Genomic DNA, 16,353 nt, shown 5'->3' with positions numbered 1-16,353 from the left:
TCTTAGGATCCTGAAAAAAGTGTGAAAATGAACGTCTCCTCTGACAAGAGCAGGATAAGCTTGAAGGATAAATACGAAAACAGTAAATACAAGCCTGTGCACATCCCCGCCGGTTAGAACCATGGGCGAACCAAATAGATACTCAGTGAGAAATGAATCTGGATATTGCTCTTGTTTCCAATCTTCAAATTAGAAATCAAGCTCAGGCATATTTGTGATACATCAATATTCTTCTAAAGTTAATTTTTCAAAGGATTCCTAGGGCTCTCAGCAAGGGTTTGCACTCCCGCTATAATATCTATAAGGAGTGTCTGACTGAAACCTAGTCCATATGAAAAATGTGCATTTTTTTAACTGTTCGCTTTATTGTTCCTTCTTCTTCGTCATCGTTCGGGACTGCCCATGCTGAAATTCTTCTTCTTGTCTTGCTTCTGGATCGGCAGCATTGGGAGGGGCAGTCTCGCCGGTATAACATTTTACGTCACTTAAATTAATCCATCCATCCATTAATGCCTTGGACTTTTACTGCTAAGGGGGTTATATTTTCTAAGCATAAGGGGCCATTGAACCGTGGCTTGTGCCACTTCCGGGTGAAGTTTTTTATCAGAACAGTGTTACCAACAAATAGTTTAGGTGCCAATAATAGTTCAGGAGATCCGGTTGCTGTATTGTCTTCATCTGTGTTCTGAGACCGACCCTCTTGAGGCTTGAGTTGATCTGAAATGAGAGAGATGCTAGAGGTCATACATGTGAAATATTTATTCAACTCATCACCTAACAGTTTCGCTGTACTCTGGGCATCACTTCTACTCCTCAATGGAGGTTTAAAAGGCGTTCTCATTCGCTTTCTTCTTCCTAGTTCATGTGGGGTGAGGTGGTGGTCTGACCCAGGCTGATTCCGTAGGGCATATAAAGCTAAGGGCAGGCAATATAGCCATCCCGTCTTCAAAGTCAATTTGATTTTGGCAATCCTTTCTTTAAGGAGGCAGTTGAGTCTCTCACATATTCCGTTTGTTTGCTGGTGATATGCAGAAGAAGACTTGTGTTTAATACTCAATAGAAGTCCTATCTGTTCAAATACTTCATTAAAAAATGTGGCCTATTATCGGATCTCAGCTCTTCACACACACCCCATCTTAGAAAGACTCCACGTACTAAAAACGTCACTGTTCAAGTGGCATCAGGGTGTGTACACGGACCTGCCTCGATCCACCTGGAGAAGGGACACACCACCACTATCAGATATCTATATCCGTTACATATTTGCAGCATATCAACATAATCAATATGTAAATGCTGAAAAGGACCACTTGGCAGAGGAATTACTCCTCTAATCGTTCTCAGTGTATGCCCAGCAGTAAACCTCTGACACACGATGCAATTCACTACAAAGAATGCAACAAGTTCTAACAAATTCGGAACTAACCAGTCTTCGGCAATCATTGCAGCTAGACTCTCCCTAGTTACATGCGCATGGTAATGCAGCTGTTCTAGAGTGATCTTTAAGAATGCTACTGGCATCACCTACTTTCCAGTGCTATCATGTTGCCATAATGATTCTGTGGGGGATAAAGAACACCCCCTTTGCTTCCATAATTCCTGCTCTTCCTGTGACGCACTTCCTTGAATCTCCATTAATTGGGTTTTTGGCAGATTATTAAACCCTTCTTGTATTATCATGACTGTGACTGCATTCTCCTTCACACTTGGAGTATCAAAACTTGAAATATCTGGAGAATATGCAACCCTTTTGGCTTCTATGTATGCAGCTTCATTCCCGCAAGAGATAAAATCTTTTCGCTTATTATGAGCTGCGCATTTAACAATCACTATGGCTACCGGGAGTTATAGTGCTTTACTAAGCCTGTCCAATAAGGATGCGTGCTGCACTGGAGTGCCGTCAGCAAGGAGGTAGCCCCTCCTTTTCCAATGTGCTAGCCCTGCGTGTACGGTTGACGTCACATAAGCAGAGTCACTGTACACCGTCACTTTGTGCCCTGCATGGGTTTTGAGCATGACAATAAGCGCCACTAATTCTGCCGCTTGTGCTGAGAAATTAAACGGTAGCCTTGCACTTGCTACAACTTCAAATTCCCCATTTAATCTATGCCTCACTACAGCTGCGCCAGAATGTCTTTCCCCACTTGTCTGATCAATCTCGAAGAACAATCAATGAAAAGAATTTCCCCTCCTGACAGAGCATTTTCTTTCACACGTGGTATATCATCATAAAACTCAACATAATTTGCACGGTCATGCACATGATCGCCTTCTGCTACTGGCTCAGCTACAAAGGTGGCAGGATTCATTATTTTACATCTGTCAATTTTTATCGTTGGATTCAAAATCATTACTTCATAAGTAGAAGCTCTCTCGGATGTCAATGTACCTTTGGGTTACTCTAAAATGGCAAACAAAGCATGTTCCACAAAAAGCGTCATAGAGCAGCCCTTTACAATGCTTCTAGACTTCTCAATTGCGAACCCAGTGGCTGCCAATGACTGTTAACAAGGAAAGTGTCCTTTCATAACTGGGTCTAAAATCCCACTGTAATACACTGGAGGCTTGTACCCCAATGTAGTCCTCTGTGTAAGCACTGCTGTCATGACTGTCCCATGTGTTTGCGAGAATAAGAAAAATTCCTCTGCATAAATGGGGATTCGCAAAACAGGAGCTGTGCAAATTGTTTTTTCAACTCCTCAAATCCTTCCTCCATTTCCTCAGTCCATTCTATTTCTTCCTTGTTTACCTGTGCTTCCTTTAAAGCCTGCAAGAGAAGAGAGGTTTTATGTACGTACTATTGTCAAATACCAAGGTTCTACCATAATTGCATAGCCCCATAAACTGCTGCATCTGTTTTACTGTGTGCGGTTTTGCAGTTTTCATAATTGCCTCAGCTCTTTCAGGTGTCACCTTCTTTCCCTCATGTGAGATCAACTTTCCTATGTATAACACCTCTTCTTGACATTACTGTACCTTCTCTTTGTCTACCTTGTATCCCTTGTCTGCTATAATGGTCATCATCTGAATCGAGTCCTGTCAGCACTCATCTTCCATAGTGCTACAAATTAAAATGTCATCTACGTACTGTATCACTGCACTCTTCAAATCAATATTGCCTAGGTCCATCTGTAGGACTCTATGAAAAATCGATGGAGACTCACAGTACTCTTGAGGCAGCCTAGTATGCTTCAGACGAGTCTGGCGGAATGCAAATTAAGTCTAGTCTTGTAAGACCTTGTGCAACGGTATTGAGAAAAATGTCTTTTTTCAAATCAATCATTGTGAAATATCGTGCTTCCACTGGGATACTGTATATCGGTTAGGAACTAAAGGAAAGTCTGCATCTACAATCTGGTTAATCGGTCTCATATCTTGTATACATCTCCACAACCCTCCCTTTGATTTTTTGATAGGATACACCGCGATATTGCACAATGATTCTGATGGTACCAGAATACCTTGTTTCATCAGTGCTTAAATGGTCTTGAATATACCTTCATTGGCCCCTCGAGACATGGGGTACTGTCTTGCTCAAGGTAAAAGTGCTCCTGGTTTTAGCTTTAGACTTCCCCTATTCCCTTTAATAATCCTATATCATAAGGGCCTGTAGAGTCCACAGGACGCTGGGACCTTCTCCAAGTCTTTGTAAAAAAAAACACTGGATGCAGCCGCATTATAGCCATTTTCTGTGGGATTTCCCTCTTCTCTATTCTTATCCAGTATGTAATGCTCATAAAGAACACTACTTCATCATCTGTCCGGTCTTCTCTGAACATGTTGTCATCAGTAATGTCAGTCAACCTGCTCCCTTCTTGGAGAGCTATCACTGTCCTCCATGGTCTACCCTCATCATCCGTTCCTTCGAGCATCGCCATTTCCCTTCGTACTTTCACTGCTTCTAATTCTAGAGGGATGGTCTGTCCCCCCTCTTCGTCCATAGGTATCCGTGGTCTGAACAAGAATTCGTCAGGTATCCTCACAGTTTTTCCCACTAAGCCAAGTAGACATGTCAGTAGAATGCTCACCCAATAATGAAAAACTTCTGGCTCTGCTGGAACGCCTCGCAGACCCACTTGCCCTGTGAACACCAGTATAACCCTGCCCATGTTTAACTAGTGTATCCTGGGAGTGCAACACACTATACCTTTGTCAGTCAATGAAATCGTAATGTTAAGTTTTGTCATCAAATCTCTTCCTAAAATGTTAACTGGTGTCTGTCATGAATACAGCAATGGAAAAGACATGTCACACTCTCTTATAGAGACTGGTAATTCATCAGTAAAAGGAACTCAACTCATAGCTCCAGAGAATCCTTAAGCATTCATGGCAATTCCCGACATTGGATATTTCCCCTCTCATACACATGAACGAGTAGCCCCATTGTTTGCTTGTTTGTTTGTTTGTTTGTTTGTTTGTTTATTTGGTAATGCGAACCTAACCCTCAGGTAGCTGGGCGCAGCAGTTACAAGAATATTTGAAGCTTAGTTACAACATGAAGGTTCAATACATAAACATGAATCAAATGACATTGTATACAATTTACAGTCAGTCAATAGTGTAGTACACAAAGAAATGCTCAGATAGTCCTAGGTTCAGGAGGGTAAGTGGGAGGAATGTTAGAGTCATTTCTTAGATGTCCTTGGTTTGAAACCAGCTCAGCAAGGTACGTCTAAATCTAGAGTATGGCTGTTCCGTTCTAAAGGCAGTAGGGAGTGCATTCCAGGAAAGGGCAGCTTTGACTGGAAAGCTACCTCCACCAGCTTTGCATAGTCTAAATCTTGGAATTTCTAAACAGATGTGGTTTGAAGATCCCTTATGGTGAGTAGAGACTTTTCTGGTCAGTCTGGCAGGTCGATAGGGAGGTGCTGCATTATTGTGGCATTTGAAAGTGAGGGATAATGTTTTGAGGAGTAGCCTGCTGCTAAGTTTTAGCCAGTGCTGGTCTCTTCTGATGTTGGAGATGTGCTCTCTGCAGGCAGGGTATATTCAGAGCTGGTCTCAAGGCATTATTTTGTATTATTTGCATTTTATTCAGGATATTTTTGTTAGCACCTACTTAGAGAGCATTACAATAATCCAGCTTAGACATTATTAATGCATTGGCGAGCGTATTGCAGCTAGCTTTAGATAAAATGGGTCTACAAGCTCTAATCAGTTTACAGGTGTAAGCTGTAGATGAAGCTATGGAGCTGACTTGTCTTTTTAGTGATAATGTAGAATCAAGGTAAAAGCCTATTGTTTTTACCTCAGTTACTACTTTGATTATGTTGCCATCAATGTTGAACGCAGCGTAGCTGAGTTTTTTTAGGTTAGAGTCATAACACAGAATCAGTATCTCAGTTCTGTCGTCATTCAGGCAGAGGCCATGTGAGGCCATCCATGCCTGAATGAGGAGGTATATACTGTTTACCAAAGCCGTGTCTTCCGTGAAATTGCCTGAAAGGGGTATGAGGATCTGGGTGTCATCAGCATAATTAGTGTATGTGACACCCAGCCTATCAAGTTTGTCAAAGAGTGACTTGGTAAAGTTGTTATACATTGTCGGTGAGACACATGAACCTTGTGGAACGCCACAGGTCATTTGGATTGGGTCTGCCGAGGCTGAGGGGGAGAACACTCTCATTGTACGGTTAGCCAGGAAGGATTGTACTCAGGCTATAGCATCACTCGAGAAATATGCAGCTAACGCTCGGTGTTCGCATAACACTGCGTGATCCACCAGTTCGAATGCTGCCGATAAGTCGAGGAGGAGTAGCATAGCTGTTTTACCTTTGTCCTTCAACTCGTCAATGTGTGTCTTTAAGTCAATTAGAGCCGATTCAATCCTGTGTTGTGGTCTGAATCTGGATTGGCACGAACATAGTAGTAAGTTGGCCTCGAGGTAGCTTTGGATTTGGGAGTAGGCTACTCTATCAATGATTTTGAGGAAGAATGGGACCGTTGTAATGGGTCTGTAATTGGTGGGGATGGCCGGATCTAGGGTCTGTTTCTTGAGGAGAGCTAGTACCCAGGATTCTTTGAGGTTAATTGGGACAGTGCATGACTTAAATGAGGCGTTGATTAGCTTGGAGATGAAGGGTACTAAATCTCTAGCTGCATCACTGATAATGTGTGCTGGGCAGCTATCACCCTGGCAGTTAGAAGGTTTTAGGGATAGTATAACCTTTTCTGTTTCCAGTATGGAGATATTAGTGAATCTGAAAGGGGTAGCAATGTTGAGGGTAACAATGGGTGGGGAGGGATGCGACTCAGTGGAGTGCAAGGAAGCTTTTTTGATGGCTATTTTAGTCTGAAGGGTAGCTATTTTGTTGGCTAAAGCATTTTGGATGCTAGTGCACCATTGTTTATCTTTTGGGATATTGTCCGTGGGCGGAATAGGGTTTGCCATTTCACGCAGGATGGTGAAAAGATCCTTGGTATTGGAGTTAGCCTTGGTGATTCGTTCATTGAATGTGCTCTTTTTGGCAAGGATTATTTCTTTCTTGTACATATTTGCGAAGTTGGTTAGAAGGGTTTTGTTCTCGACCGTAGGGGACTGTCGCCAGATAGCTTGGAGTTTCCTTTTTTGTAGTCATAATTCTTTAAGCTGGGGAGTGAACCAGGTATTAAAGTGTGATTTTTGCGTGCCTTTGCTTAATTTGATTGGTGCATTCGTGTCAAGGGCCTTGATCATGGTGTCATTAAAGGTCTCTACCAGTGCGTTTGGGTCGGAATTATTAGTGATTGAAGAGAGGGTGGATAGGAAGAGGGGAAGTAGCTTTTCAGTAGTGATGTATTTTTTGCTTCTAGTTGGGAGCGGTGGTACTATTTCAATGTTTTTCTGCTTTTGTGGTACCATTGAGGACGAGAAGCCGATAAGGTGATGTTCTGTCCAATGTTGAGGGGTTATTTTGGTGATAGTGATAGAACAGTTTAGGTTGGCTACCCAGTCTAATATTCACCCTTTTATGTGAGTAGGAGCAAGGACTTTTTGGGTCAGGCCATGTTCAGTCAAGATGGTTTCAATCGATTGGGCATGTTTATCCTCTGGATCGTTGAAGTCCAAGTTGAAGTCTCCTAGCAGTAGGAGCTGTGAGGTGTCCTTAATGTTGTTGGTGAGGAGGCTGGAAAGGTCTTCCTCAGAGGTGCCTATAGGACTAGGAGGTCTATATACTAGCATGGTGGTTGATGTGCTATTATTGGAGATCGGGAGTTTAGCTGATAGTAGTTTGCAGGATTTTATTTCGGGGGGTGTGGTAAGCCTTAATGCTAGTTTGGTTTTGGCTATGCTAGCAAGGCCTTCCCCCCTGGCATTGGGCCTGTGAACCCTGAATATTTGGTAATTATCTGGTATGGCTAACATGAGGGCTGGGCCTGCTGCGTCATGTAGCCAGGTTTCAGCAATAGCCAAGATGTCTAATTCGTCAGTGGAGACTAAGTCTGCAATTTTGGTTGTATGCGCTATAAGTGATCTGGCTTTGATGAGGGCTCCTGAAATAGTTGTTGTTTTATTCTGCCTTTGGAGAGGGGATGGTCGTTGTTTAGTGTGGTTGGTTCTAGTGTGATTGCAAGGAGAGTGGGCAATGATGCGGGTCTGAGTGTCTAAGGTGGGTGTAAATGGATTGTAGTCTGTGGCGCGGGTATTAAGACTGAGATGGGAGTCTGTGGATCTGATTCTATTAGTTTTAGGTTCATAGATCCGGGGCTGTCTTGCTTGGAGTCTCAGGTTTCTCTCCTGCGGGGTGCAGGGTATGAGATTGAGGCAGCCCATTATATTGAAGGCACCGAGAAGTATCAGTCGTATGTTGGTCAGTTGAATCTTTATGGTGTGCATAATTCTGGAGGGCAGGTGGTATCTTAACAGTAGAGAAACATTCAAATATGGAAGGCTAATTCCAGGGTTAGCGTGATTATATTTGGTCAGATGGGTATATTTTGGAACAGGTGGCTGTGTCACACATTAGCCAAATTGTAGTGTGGGCATGAATAGGCTAGTCCCATTTTGGCATAGTGCTAACCAGGGCTGGGGAGTAAATATCACATTGGCACAGTATTCAGGCAAATAGGCTAGTGAGCAAATATCACAATAGCACAGTATTCTGGGCAAGGAGGCTAGTGAGCAGATATCACAGTAGCACAGTATTCAGGCAAACAGGCTAGTGAGCAAATATCACAGTAGCACAGTATTCAGGCAAATAGGCTAGTGAGCAAATATCACAGTAGCACAGTATTCAGGCAAATAGGCTAGTCCCATTTATAGCAAGGTGCTAATTAGGGCTGGTCAGTACATATCGCAGTATTGCAGTGGTCTTGGGCACATTGCTCAGGGTAGGTTACTGTTGAAAAGTGCAGACGGTTGCAAATATGAGTGATGGGTGGGGCTCGGTCGTGCGTTCCGTCTTAATGGCGAGAAAATGAAACTGTTGATCAGACGAGATATGTCCAGAAACAATAGTGCTAATCAAGGACAGGGTGACACGTACCTTATGTGCTGCAGGGGGTACACCGCATTGCGCAACCATGCGCATAACAGGGGCACAATTGGGCCTTTGTATGGACTTCGTATTGGGCCACCGGCATATCCGCCTATCGGTGGATGTTTGAAAATATATTGTTGCGAGGAAACGAGGATCAATCTAGTTATGGTGCCGTGAAGCGCCCGGCCTTCATAGGTCAGGCACGAAGTGGGGCACGGTCAGGCAGGCCGTGTAAGGTGAACAGCATAAATAAATCAGCTGTAACCGAGTGAAATGTGGTTGCAGTATAGAGGATTGCTCCGGTACACCTTCTTGTATTAAAAGGAGCATACATTCGGGTTCCATGACAGTCAGTGATGCAGTAATGCGACTCGGCTTGGAACACACCACGTGCTCAGTGTGGATTCAGGAGAGGGGAAGGGCTCCTGCCTTCTTCCCTTGGCCTTGGTAATGAGATGGAGGTCCTGGGGGCACAACAGGCCCTTTGTATGGCCTTCTTATTGGGCAGCCGGCGTATCCGCCTACTGGCGGATATTTGAAAATATATTGTTGCGAGGAAATGAGGATCAGCCTCGTTATGGTGCCGCGAAGCCCCGGCATTCATAGGTCAGGCATGAAGTGGGACACGGTCAGGCAGGCCATGTAAGGTGAACAGCATAAATAAATCAGTTGTTACTGAGTGAAATGATGGTTGCAGTATAAAGGATTGCTCCGGTTCACCTTATTGTAGCAGAAGGAGCATAGGTTCGGCTTCCATGACGGTCAGGGATGTGGTGATGCAACTCGGCTTGGAACACACCACGTGCTCAGTGTGGATTCAGGAGAAGAGAAGGGCCCCTGCCCTCTTCCCTCTGTGTTGGTGGTGAGATAGAGGTCCTGGGGGCACAACAGGGCTTTTGTATGGCCTTCGTATTGGGCCGCCGGCGTATCCGCCTACCAGCGGATGTTTGAAAATATATTGTTGCGAGGATCAGCCTCGTTATGGTGTCGCGAAGCGCACAGCATTCATAGGTCAGACACGAAGTGGGAGACGGTCAGGCAGGCCGTGTAAGGTGAACAGCATAAATAAATCAGCTGTTACTGAGTGAAATGATGGTTGCAGTACTAAAAAAGAAAAAGATTTGCCTCCTATCATCACATCAACCCTTGGTTTCTCTTGGGGGTCTGGTGTCACTAATAGTACTGAACACATCAAGTTGCCCTGTGAGCTGTCCTATTGTGGGTCCATGCATACTCCCATACCTGTGAAAGGACTTCCTCCCACCACAGTGACAAACCCTATTCTAGGTGTCAATAATTGTCCCATGTTTGCATACTGTTGTGTCTGCATCGGGGTGTGTTGCGATTGCCCTTGCATTAGATTCATTTGCACTTGCTCTGGTTGCTGTGTCTGTTGCATTTGTACTATCTGATCTAGAGCAAACCCTCCCCTAGTTTGTGTGCTATATGGTGGAGGATAAGCTGTCGCCCCTCTTGAGAATTGGCCATTCTGTACATTCCTTTGGCTCCCACATATGCGTGCAATGTGCCCCGTCATACCTCAAATCCAACATACAGGAGGAGCCCTTCTGACTAGTCCCCCTTGGTTGAATCCTTCTTGCGCATTTTGACTCTCATTCTGTGCATTTTGAAACACACATAGATTGTTTTGGAATCCACCACTTCCTCTATATCCCATGCCTATGCCTTGTGGCATGAACCCATTACCTCTTTGGTCCATCAGGATTATTCACCTGCGATGTACTCACTGCTTGCTGCATCCCCAACCCTTCTCCGCTTGTCAATTCCGCCCCTTCTATGGCACATTTTTACAATGTCTTCTGAAGTAAATTAGCTTCCTCAGTCTTCTTCACCTCATTGTTCTTCTTGTTTTTCTCCTGCAATAGCTGACAGTGATGCACTATTGTCAGCTGTATTTCAGCCCATGGTTCCGCCTCCATTCCCACTTGTTTCTTGATTTGCCTCTGTACTTGCTCGGGCAACCCCTGACATAAAATGTGGTAAAATAATGCCACAGTTTTTTCCCCGGCTCCCTCGTTTCAAGTTGCCAATGCTCTTGAATGTCCTCAATTTAAGTAATAGGGTCTTCATCTTCCTTCATTTTACGTGTCATAACTGCACCCATATCTGATGTGTCAGGATACTGCACCCTGAAAGCCCTCCACACATCTGCTCTGCTATTATTAAACAGTGCTCCATTGTGCGCTGTGTTCTGTGCTGTCAGACTTGAATAGCCTGCTCTCCTCCAGATGTCATCAGCTCTTTCCCCAAAAATGGCTGCCAAGAGACCATTAATGTCCCTTAAGGCCAATGTATTTCCTCCTGTCAATTCATAAATCCATTTTTCTGCACCCGATGTCAAACTCGGGAGTTTGCACCTGAAATGATCCTTATCCATCTGTGGCCATGGAATATACTGTGGTCTTGCTCCCCCTTTTTCCAACAAGGGAAACTGGGTGTACCCTAATCCGCAGTCAGCTTCCATCATCTGCCTGTCCATGGCAGGGACAATCATCCCTGACCGTCTCCTTGTCAGTAATGACCTTAACCTGCTGACAAATGGCAGTGATTCTCCCTTCTCACTATACAATCGTCCTCTGAGACGCTCTGGATATGTTATGGGATCTGGTGTCCTATCCATAGGTTGCTCTAGATCTGACCATCTTGCTTCCTTGTCCATTTGCAGGCTTCCCTCAGGGGCACATGCGCCTCCTCCCTCTTCCCCAAAGAAGGTTTCTCTGTCCTCATCTGACATGATGTCCAATCCCCAACTATTGTGACTCTCTTCCCCTTTACCCTTATCTAAGTTCAGTCTGCTTATGGATAAGGCTCTGTGCTCGGGGCTAAATGGATTTTCTCTTTCGCCTCCTAATTGAAATACTAGGGATTGATCCCCCTTCCATTGGCTGCCCGATTTGCTACCTTCCTTTAATTCTTGATAGGCCTTATCAATCCTGTCTCTGATACTTCCTATATCAAAGTTTTCTTTGTCTAATGCTATTCCAGATGCTCCTGCCGTCGCTCCCTTTAATGGATGAAACTCTTCTATTCTGTCCAATCGTGTTGCTGGACTTGGTCCTACTGGCTCCCTTTGACTGAGGCTAATGTCAAGATCCCACTGTCATCTCCTGTGTTCTAACTCTTCTCCTAATTCTCTTTGCTTTCTCGCCTCCCTCCAAATTCTCTCCTCCTCTTGACTTCATTCTTCCCTCCTTGCTCCTGCTCTCCTTTCTTCCTCTTCTCTTCATCTTTGTATTCTTTTTTCCCTTAATTTCTGTGCTTCTTCCTCCTCTTTCTTCCTTTCACGTTTGCCTCTATCTTGTATTGCTCTCTCCCTGTTGTCATACTTTCTTTGCTGCTCTGCCCGTTCCTCTTTTTTCTCTTGCTCCTCCTGATACATCTTTTCTCATCGCTCCCTGCTCTTTCCCTTATGCTCATCTCCCTTCAACCTCTTTTCTTGTTCCCTGTCTTTTCTATCCTGTTTGTCCTGATCTTCTCTTTGTCTCACTTCCTTGATGCTTTTTCCCATCTAGCTTAACTAATATCTGTCCTCCCATCTATTTGTTCTGCACGAGCGTTACCTCATCAGTTTTATCCTTCTCCCCTTTCCATTTCCGAATCGCCCTTTCTATTTCCGTTGATACATTAGATTGCTCACTTTTCTCTTCTTTATTCTGTATGATCTTAAAGATCTCCTCTTTTTTCTTACTCTGCTCTGGGCTATCGTCACTGCAATAAGCGGGCGGTTTGTATATCAGATTACTATTCCCCATCACCACTTTCAGTTCCTTTAAAGGATACAATCATATTTCTTCCGTACTAGCACCTTTCACTTCAGGCGAGGTAAGGGGAGCTGAGGGATCAACACCTTCCACTTTACATTAGTTAAGCATCCACTCCTCGGGTGGTGGATCTTCCCTTTCTTCTTGATACATTTTCCAGAGCTCTAAAATAGCTAGCCTTTTCTCCAATTTTGTTCCCCGTGTATGCAGCGTGCAAGTATGAGGTCATGTGTTGCAATACTGCTTTTGGCAATGATCCCAGCGAACGGCCACGCCATGGACATCTTATCTGCCGTGCCTTTCACCCATTCCGCACTATACTGTTTGAGCTCCATTGAGTTAGGATTCTAGGCGCTTATCTCTATCTTCACACATTATTTCCTGTTACTTTAAAATTACCACAACCCCTTCCCCTTAATTTGCCATTCCCGTTAGTCTACTCACCATTCGTCCGTTAATCGACTCAAGGCCCTTGGTATCGTCTCCTCCTCCAATCGACCACTTTCGCCTTCCGTCTGCAGAGTGCCCATGGAAACCTGGCAGGGATTTCGTCAAAGAGGGACCCTGCCCACCGTCACTGTTCTTCTTGCAACATTTCTATTTCACCGCTCTCTACAGGAAACCCAGCGATCTTCGGCTAGATCGCAGAAGGTACCGATCGTCCTAAAGATTAGCTTTACTAGTTTGGATCTTTTTGAACTATCCGACCTGCTATACCACATGAGCATTAGGGCCCTTTAGATTGTGGTAGCGTGTCATGCAGTGGATGGGAAGCAGAGTAACTCTTACACCAAATAATGGAACCAACCCAGGAAGATGGCAAGTTCAACTGTTTTAATATCAATTATCTAAAACAGGGAGTTACAACGAACATCAACGGACGTCGCACAGCACTCTCTCGAAGCATTTCATGAAAATCCATACTTATATAGTGAAAACTCATCATACGTGATGTCATACTACATGGTAAATAAGAAAAACCTACGGGGGGTTGTGATAAGCTAAAAAGGATCATCTAAGTGTACTTTCTTTAAGGGTTGGGTTGTGATTGGTTTTCTACAGTCAGGTGGACAACTCATGCCCACCCCTAGTGCAAGTCATCTTTGACACTTATTAGATACACAGTACATCATTGGCTTTCAAACTATAAGGCCCTTCATTATATGGCCTTCTACAATTGGTTGGCACGCTTGTGCCCTTCTGGAACATTCGGCTCACTAGCAGCACATAAGATTTACACCAGGTGCCAGGAGGTGGACATGACGTTACCTACACAACCAATTAGCCCATCATCTCTCATCACCCATGCCTTCTGCTATGAAGATTGTCTTTGAACTTGGCTTTATAAGTATCCTTGCTTCTGGAATATAAGGGAGTGTGAGCATGCGCTATCTTTGTTATGGTGCTGCATGTCCAACTTCTATTTCCATCCATAACTCACGTGACAGGAGACAACAATTCGGCCCATTTTGCAGCATTTAATTGTCTTAAATGAATCAAACCTGGCACTCATGGTGTTCTTTCTTTGCACCTTAACAAGGGATGATTCAGCCTCTCATGTTCACTATCTTCAAGAATAGATAACCAGTTCTTGGCAGCTCTAGCCTTGACACTAGGCCAGACAGCCCTTCTCGAGTCTCCCATGAGTCCAGCTGCTTCTTTGCTGCAACGCAGCCTTCAGCCCTTCTCAATGAGTTTGATCTTATTAAATTTCAACTACAGTCTATTCACTACGTATAGTTAACTTCTATGATCACCTAGTCTACTTGTGTTGCTGCATCTGTACAGTTATTGAATAACTAACATTTTCTGCAGTGCTCTTCACACGTGCAATCTTTATTTTACATATGAATGTTTACTCGACTCTTTACTTCGTCATCAGATTATATAAGGTCGATACATTCTCTTCTCCAGCCAGTCTTCTCAGTGCATCACGCTCGTCTCTTGTGATGTCACCAACTTCTCTTTCTTTCATTATTCATATTTCTTCGGGGACCTCCCCCATGAGTTTGTCATCTCTTCGGCGATACATCAGATAGGGTTTTCTTAGTGGATACCTTTTCTCAAAGATTCTCTGCAGAATAGTCACAATTGATGGTGTCACACATGGCACGATTTCTGGCTTCCAGCATATAGGTGTGAAGGGAGTGGGACTTCCTGCAGGGGCACTTGGCTGCTTCTCTAGACTGGTGCAGGAGCAAAGAAAAATAATTCCAGGGAAATTACCTTCCGGGCAGGATGGATGCGATTGTCCTCCTTCTGCATTTTTCAGGCCTTCAAAAAATGATGCCCATTGGTTATGTCATTGCGCATAACGTGGTGCGTCATAACGTCATCACATTCCGGCACTTATTGGGCGGCGGTGAAATTTAGTATAGTTATATTTTGGAAATAAAATGGTTTTTGCGCATTCATTAATGCAAAGTTCAATGTTGTTCATGTTATGGTTTAGAACACCATTTTTTGTGCATTTGTTGATACTATAGTTAATGTATGTTGACAATATAATGTCAACGTTTGAAAGACCATGTACGGATGACAGAATATTAATAATTCGACACCACTTGATGTGGCCATGGAGATTGGACATCCGTTTTATATCATCATTTTAATTTTGGTACGTTGCCTAACCCTATATGCTGTGCGGTCACAAAACTGTCTTTCTAAATCGTTTTTGTCTCCGGTCTTTGTCTCTTGACCTAAGACATGGACATCGGGTGGACACACTAAGATAACTGCTGTTCTCTGAAAATATAGAGACCAAGTATGGAACAGACATTCTTGTGCCATGATGTGACTGGTTTGTTTCAGACATCACGGTAATATATTTGCTATATTTGATTTAATAGATATTACTGTGGATGCCCATTCTTTTCTGTCATAATTTGGACTTTTATTGCAAATATAATTTTTACAAACAATGTGCACATTACACTTAATTGATCTTTACAGAAAGGACCAGTACTCATTGTGTTTGTTTAGGTCAGTATGGTAAGCGTCCAGTAAAGTGATTCATTTTGATTCAATTTGTCTTAATTTTAATTCTGTATTGCCTCCTCGCCTTGATGCTACAACTACTGTGAGACCCATACATCTGAGATCTTCAATTTATTGATCTGGTTGTTCTATGTTGTAGTGGTTGGCGAGTGGATATTTTGCTGCTCTGTTTTTAATCGCTCACATGTGCTCCATGATTCTCAGTTTCAATTTTCTTATAGTACTACCAATGTGCCATTTGTCACAATGATATCTAATACCATATACAACATATTTTGTGTTGCAATTGATGAAGTTAGTGATTTTTTGCCTTTTTCCATTCCGTAGATAGATGGAGTCCACATGTTCTATCATTTGCAGACATCCTGCATTTCCCGTATCTATGGTTTCCTATTATGGCTGGTATTTTCCACAAAGAGTTTAGAATGCCTTTTCCGTTTTCCTTTTACAGTACCATAAAGCTGGGACTTAGAAGGGACTTTATTGTTGGTGCTCTTCTAAAGGTGATTTTTGGACTGCTGTCCAGATATTTAGATATTGTGGACTCAAGGTGCAGAATGTGGCAGTGCTTGCTTAAGATTTGATGATCTGTGCTGTAGATCGTTACCAGCCTGATTTTCCTTTCAACATTGGACGTTGATGCTGTTTTTGATTTGTCCACTAGCTGTTCTGCTCTGTCTTTCAGTGCTGCTCTTGTTTTGGCTTTCCGTAGTGTTGAGCCTTGATAACCTCTGGCTTTAAACTTCAGATGTTTCTTGCATTCGTTCTCATCAATGCAATTTCTTTTTATTCTGACAAATTCTCCATATGCAATATTTGTTATTGTGTGCGCAGGCCCAGGGTGATTGCTGCAGGCATGTCATTGTTTTGCACATACATTTCCAAGTCCAAGAAATTGATTCTAGAAGTGCTTTCTTGCATTGTTAATTTGATGTTGTATCGATTCTGGTTTAGATAATGTGTGTATTCCTTCAGTGAATTTGAGTCTTCATTCCAAATTATTACAATATCATTGATGAATCAGCCCCAAAACACGATGTTATCTGTTTCCGTAAATGCTTTGTGTGTCCAAGCATATTCCAACTCAAAGTAGCCCATGAAGAGAGAATTGTATG

This window comes from Ambystoma mexicanum, chromosome 2q, assembly GCF_040938575.1.
Source record: "Ambystoma mexicanum isolate Mex_15411 chromosome 2q, UKY_AmexF1_1, whole genome shotgun sequence".
In the NCBI taxonomy this organism is placed as follows: Eukaryota; Metazoa; Chordata; class Amphibia; order Caudata; family Ambystomatidae; genus Ambystoma; species Ambystoma mexicanum.
The sequence above is the reverse complement of the archived record's forward strand: the minus strand, read 5'-3'. Positions refer to the sequence as shown.